Here is a 7,465-nt window from a genome sequence, read left to right as displayed (position 1 = left end):
GCTTCTCAGCCTTTTTCATTTATAGATGTCTGTACTCAGACATGATAGCTTCCGCTTGTGCTTTGACTTGTATGCTCTGATTGTTGGGTCATGAGACCCATGTTTGTAACGTCTCGCTCCTCGGAGCCTATTGAATAAATTACTTGAGTCGTAGAGTCATGTTGTGATGCCATGTTGTATTTGCACATATCGAGCATATTGTGTGTATGCTATTGAAATGCTTGGTATGTGTGGGATCTGACCATCTAGTTGTTTATCTTTAGTAGCCTCTCTTACCGGGAAATGTCTCCTAGTGTTTCCACCGAGCCATGGTAGCTTGCTACTGCTCCGGAACACTTAGGCTGGCCGGCATGTGTCCTTCTTCGTTCCTGTGTCTGTCCCTTCGGGGAAATGTCACGCGATGAATACCGGAGTCCTGTTAGCCCGCTACAGCCCGGTTCACCGGAGTCCTGCTAGCCCAGTGCTACAGCCTGGATTCACTCGCTGATGACCGACACGTTCGATGCTGGGTCATGGATGCCTGTCCCTATAAGTCTGTGCCGCTTTGGGTTTACGACTAGCCATGTCAGCCCGGGCTCCTTATCATATGGATGCTAGCGACACTGTCATATACGTGTGCCAAAAGGCGCAAACGGTCCCGGGCAAAGGTAAGGCGACACCCGTGGGAATACCGTGCGTGAGGCCGCAAAGTGATATGAGGTGTTACATGCTAGATCGATGTGGCATTGAGTCGGGGTCCTGACAGCGTAAGTAAACGAATGCTGGAAATGATCCCAATAATAAATGGGCTCTCAGAAGGCCGAAAGATAACATTTGCTGGAAACGGCCCAACTGAATAACGGGCCCTTAATGGGTATAAAGTGATATACTGTTCATTACGGGCCAGTTTCACCACGGGCCGTTAATGGGTGTAAAGTGATACACTGTTCATTGCGGGCCAGTTTCACCACGGGCCGTTAATAGGCCAAGAGTTACATAGGGCCTCATATGGGCCGAAAGACTTCGTGGGCCATACATGGGCCAGAAGTGAAAACAGGCTGGAATCATATTGGATGGCCCAGATGATGCTACTGGGCCTAACTCGGATAGGGCGTAACGGGCCTTGGGTTAGCGGGCTGTAAATGGGCTATATGCGAACAGGTCGTTAACAGGCTTTCCATGGGCCAGCCCGCCACCTTTCAAACAAGTCAAATGGGCCGGCCTTTTCACAGGAATGGGCCTCTGTTGGGCCGTGCCACGTGTCGACGTATCATAGGCGCCTTCTGTCCAATGAGTGGATGACATCTGTCCCAACAGTGAGCCGACACGTGTTTCCTCCAGCCAATGATGATTTTACACGTGGAAAATCCCCATTGGTCGGGGCTGTTAACGGGTTATCGGATCCAAAACCCGACCCGATAGCTTAACGGCGTTCCGTTACGGTGAATGCCACATGTCGGTCACCCTTGACGAAAGCACTTCTGTAACACGCAATTTATCGTCATGGAAGTGGACACTTCTGTGATGATAATTTTGGTAATGTCATGGAACACTTCTATGATAGCACAAGTATGACTATCTTGATTCTGTCATAAATTTGTCATGGATGTACATGCATGACAAAAAACGCGACCAACTGTGACAAACACGTATCATCACGGAAGTGTATTTTTTTGTAGTGCAAGAAGCAGCCGAGGCGGCCATGAGAGGGTAGGGCGCGCCCCCCTATAGGGCACGCCACCCTGTCTCGTGGGCCCCTTGGGCGGCCACCGACGTACTTCTTCCTCTTATATAAGCCTACGTACCCCGAAAACATCCAGGAGCCACCGAAACACAATTTCCACTACCGTAACCTTCTGTATCTGCGAGATCCCATCTTGGAGCCTTCGCCGGCGCTCTACCGGAGGGGGAATCGACCATGGAGGGCTTCTACATCAACACCGTAGCCCCTCCGATGAGTTGTGAGTAGTTTACCATAGACCTTCGGGTCCATAGTTATTAGTTAGATGGCTTCTTCTTTCTTTTTGGATCTCAATACAATGTTCTCCCCCTCTCTTGTGGAGATCTATTCGATGTAAACTCTTTTTGCGGTATGTTTGTCGAGATTCAATGAATTGTGGGTTTATGATCAAGTTTATCTATGAGAAATATTTGAATCTACTATGAACTCTTTTATGTGTGATTGAGTTATCTTTGCAAGTCTCTTCGAATTATCAATTTGGTTTGGCCTACTAGATTGATCTTTATTGCCATGGGAGAATTGCTTAGTTTTGGGTTCAACCTTGCGATGTCCTTAACCAGTGACAGCAGGGGTTGCAAGGCACGTATTGTATTGTTGCCATCGAGGATAAAAAGATGGGGTTTATATCATATTGCATGAATTTATCCCTCTACATCATGTCATCTTGCTTAAGGCATTACTCTGTTCTCATGAACATAATACTCTAGATGCAGGAAGGAGTCGGTCGATGTGTGAAGTAATAGTAGTAGATGCAGGCAAGAGTCGGTCTACTTGTCGCGGACGTGATGCCTATATACAGGATCATGCCTGGGTAATCTCATAATTATTCGCTTTTCTATCAATTGCTCGACAGTAATTTGTTCACCCACTGTAATCCTTATGCTATCTTGAGAGAAGCCTCTAGTGAAACCTATGGCCCTCGGGTCTATCTCGTATCATATTTACTTCCAATCTACTTTTATTTGCATCTTTACTTTTTGCATCTATATTATAAAATACCAAAAATATATTTATCTTATCATACTATCTCTATTAGATCTCACTTTCGCAAGTGGCCGTGAAGGGAATGACAACCCCTTTTTTGCGTTGGTTACGCGTTCTTTGTTTGTTTGTGTAGGTGTGTGGGACTTGTGAGGAGCCTCCTACTGGATCGATACCTTGGTTCTCAAAAACTGAGGGAAATACTTATGCTGCTATTGTTGCATAACCCTTTCCTCTTCAAGGAAAACCAATGCAAGCTCAAGACGTAGCACGGTGCTGAAGCGGCTAGCGAGGGAATAGTGGTACTGGGGGAGGCGAGTGAGGCGACGGTACACGGGGGCACAGTGAGATGGAGACGGAGACGGAGACGGAGAAGGAGAAGGAGATGGAATGGTGCTATGGGAGCGGAGAGGGAGATGAGGCGAGGCGCCAATGTGCTGTACATCGGCGGTGACAGACTGCATAGTGCATAGGGTGAGGCTGACTTTGGCAACCCGAACACGCCGCCTGGACTAGTGTCAGACGCAGGGTGTTGGCACTTCACTGTGAGGACCGGATGAATAGTATTTTGACCATCAAGTGTATAATAGTTGTACTACTACTACTACTACTACTAGTAGGAACATGAGTACTCCAGTATTGTATAGCGGAAATAGGTCTCCCGTGCTAGCATGCCCGTTCACCTCATCATTCAGGTATCATCCATATTGCGAGCAGAACCAAATTCTCGTGCATGCCCAACCAACACCTTGCCACGATGCATGCAGTGGTCGTTCTGGTGCATCAAGGACGGCATGAAGATCGTTCCACACTTGAGAAGAGGAAAAATGGAAATTAGAACGCGGCAGCAGAGGAAGAGAACGCTGGCTAACGAGGCTGGGAGGGGATCAAGCAGGAAGTTAATGCTCCACACCTAAAGGTTTTGGGAAAACCTGATTTTCATAAGGTGACTTATACTCACCTAAACGGAGGGAGTATTACTTAACCAGAGAATGTTGTGTCTCCCAGTCACGCGCTCAAAAAAAGCTATGACACATTTTTTTATCTATTTGTGTAGGTCCCACCTATCAGGAAGGATGGGCACGTACACGAACAGGTATGAATCATCAGTCTACCCACATAGCCTTTTCGTTTTGTCTACCTAGCCATCTAATCAACTGCCTGCACCCCACTTCTCCCATTTACTTCTCCATTGGGAACCGATTCTCCTCGGCTTCTTCACCTCCCCTTCATCTTCATTTGCATCCAAACCCCACTAGTTCATATTGTTTTACCCTCTTTAAATAATCATCTACTACTTCAGTTAGACTAGCCATCTAATCCTAATTCTCCAAACCATAGCCCTCCACTCCAGCTGTTCCAAATGGCGAAAGAGATCGAGATGCAGGTTTTTAGCGTCCAACATGTCCTCGTCAAAGGCTTGATGCGCATAGTTGCCACCTTCACCGTCCACCCAAGGGTTGTTCGGAAGTGGATCAACAATGTATCCAACTCCCTCGAAAAGGTAGAGACAAGGGTCATCGGTCTCCATGCAGAGTACACGGAGCGTGCCCCTGGGAAGATCCAGCGCGCCGCCGTCCTTCAGCTATGCCTCGAAGATGATGTTTTGGTGTACCACATCATACACTCGCCCTCCATACCAGGTGAGCTTCACAATTTCTTGTCTTCGGAGGACGTGTACTTCTGTGGGGCAGCCATCAAAGGGGACAAACAGAATCTGGAGACGTACAACCTTGATTTGAAAAGCATCGCTGACCTACAAACCAGAATCAAAATTCCTGTAGAAGATTGTGCTAAACAGACGCCATCCCTATTTGACGTCGCAAATTTTGTGCTCGGTACAAATCTTCGGAAGAGTGACGAGACGGTGGCATTAAGGTCGTCTGGATGGGAGAATTATCCCTTGACGTACGAGCGGATAAAATATGTTGCCCTCAATGCCCGTGTGAGTTTCGAGATAGCTGCAAGGTCCAAAGAGCTTATTGCGAAGCCGTCTCCCATAGAGAATGAGAAGAAGAAGAAGAAGAAGAAGAAGAAGAAGAAGAAGAACAACAACAACAACAATAAAAGGTTGCACCAGCAGGACGGCATTATGGATGGATGAACTATTTCCTCTCTTGTAAAAAAATTATTCCTTCTCGGTGTATATTGATATAGATGAACTATTTCGATTGTGTGCATGTCTTTGGTACGGAGTAGTAGCGTGGGTCCGCTTGACTATAAGGAACTATTTATCCGCATATATAGCTTTCTCTGCTACTCCTTCCAGTGATCAGTATGCAGTGCATGTGTCCGTAGACATGACAGCTTGTCCATGGAAGTTCAACTACACGACCATCACATTTCATCTCGCGATTCCCACGACGCCTCTCCAACCCATGGCACCACGCCCCCCGACATGCGCCTCACCCCTCTCGGCCGCACCGCCCCTCTGCCTTTGTGTGCATGACATGTGGGCCACCTAAAATGTGGCGAGCATCAAGTTTCTACCATAGTGGACCTGCGGCTCACCCCTCTTGGCCCCACTGCCTCTCTGCCTTCGGGAGCATTACATGTGGACCAGTCACCTATCGGGTTCACATGTTATTGACTCAAAGGTAGGTGTAGTAAGGCGCTGAAGCTCAGTCCCGACGGCCCTGAGAGGGAAATGTAACTCCTGCTCCAGGGCTTTTGGTGCTCCTGCAGCACGAACTCGTGCCAAACTCGAGATTTGTTTCTTTACTATACATGCATGCAACAATTTAATGGACATTGTAATCTCAACATGTGATGGGGAGCTCTAAATTTGAATTTGAAACTTACAAAACGAAAAGATTCAAAACAAATAAACTGGGAGAGAGGGAGTATAGCGTAGGAGGTGTCCCGTACAAAATAAGTCCCCTTGTTTGTCACCACGAAGATGCGGTTAGAAAGGAGCACAACGTCTTCCTACTTGTACGGCAACAAATCAGCCGCAGACAACATGGTCCGCCTTTGACCGCCATGTGCAAGGTTCGTGCTATATTATTCAATCTTACTGTGGTTCCATCGTACCAATTCATGCGGTGGCCTGTTGCATGGCTGATCCCAATGTTGGACAAAGGTTCTACGAGAATGGTGTCGCCATTGTAAATGTTGTGCAAATTGATGTTGGTACCCTCCCGTACATATGCAAGCCAATCTCCACTCGCACCGAGCCTAACATGTGAAACCGTGGGAAGGGGAAGAATTAGGAAATGGACACGGAAGTAGTCTTTCGAATGCATTTACTATGTGATCAAACTCATCTTACCTGCTCACCGGAGGAAATCCGAGTGCCCCTCAACGTCGGCCTCTCAAGGGGCGTCAACTTGCAACTACAACCACGCCGCGTTGGAGAGACCCCCAAGGAAACATCCTCGTGCGTTCCATGGAACATCAAGATGCATTTCTATGAGTAGTTTGTCCTGTGAGAGAAAAGGATGAACAAGGGAAGGCCTCTAGAGATAGAGATGGACACTACTACTACCATTATGCTGGCCCGTGCATTGCAATGCATCCAAAGTAGTAGAATAATACTTGTTCACGTGCTTGAAATATAAACACTCTAGTTTTGATATACATGTGTCAACAGACATGACAGCTTGTCCATGGAAGTTGAACCACGGTGACCATCATGTTTCTTGTTTCTACAACTACCACACCCACACGCGATTCCCACGACGCCGCTCCAACCCACAGCATGACGTCCCCCGACGTGGACATGAATCCTCTGACGTGGCTATCACTGCCTTGCCCTGCCTTTTCTTTGCTGACAGGCAGGACCCACGCTTATGGCTCCCACATGTCAGTGACAGAATGGTAGGATTGTTCGCGCCAGGGGATCCTCATCCCCCCGGCGTGCCCCTCATCCCTCTCGGCCCCACCGCTCCTCTGCCATTGTGTGCATGACATGCGGGCCAGCTGAACTGTGGCGACCATCAACTTTCTACCACAGACACACCCGGTTGGACGCGGTTTGCCTACTCTGCTACTGTGCTCCGATCCGTACTCCTGCACCATCTAATTTTCATCCAGCGGCTGTGACACATTTTGTCCCGGACATCAATCCTCAGCCGGAGTACTTATGTACTACAGGTAGTAACCGCCGGTGTGGCCATCTACGCCTCGTAACGCCCCGACGCCCAGCTGTGGCACCCTCACCACGGCCACGCCACCACCGGCCGGTTCATCTCGAACGAGTGAGTCGCGAATGATGCCACCACCATGAGAATGACATGTGGGGCAGCCGCATTTAAGGTCCGCATGTTATTGACTCATAGGCCAGGCACTAAGCAACTGATGTTCGGTCCTGTGGGCCCCGAGAGGGAAATGTAACTCCTGCGGCAGGCCTTGTGGTGCTCCCGCAGTACGAGCTTGTACCAAAACTGGAATTTGTTTCTTACTACTACCAACTAGTACTAGTAAGGTACACGTGCATTGCACGCATGAGATTCTGGTGGTTTGTGCAATGCTTCTAGATGTGGAGTTTTCTGGATTCTAACATGTGGAGAAATCTGGTGGAATGTAAGGTTAGGCAAGTTTGATTAACTTAGGTGAGTGTTTGTTTCAGGCCACACCTTAGGCAAGCCACACTAAGGCCCCACATGACATACACACAAAAAATGTGGCCAGATTCCCTTGTGCTTGCCAACTTGTGGCTCTCATTTTGAAGAACTAATAACTTTGCCTAAGCTTAGTTGTCGCAAAGTTAGTCATGAATTAAGTTCAACCATGGAGTCTTCTAGATTATACATGTGGCAAAAT

The sequence above is a fragment of the Triticum aestivum genome, chromosome 2B (assembly GCF_018294505.1).
Source record: "Triticum aestivum cultivar Chinese Spring chromosome 2B, IWGSC CS RefSeq v2.1, whole genome shotgun sequence".
NCBI lineage: Eukaryota > Viridiplantae > Streptophyta > Magnoliopsida > Poales > Poaceae > Triticum > Triticum aestivum.
Note: the sequence above shows the minus strand (reverse complement) of the source record.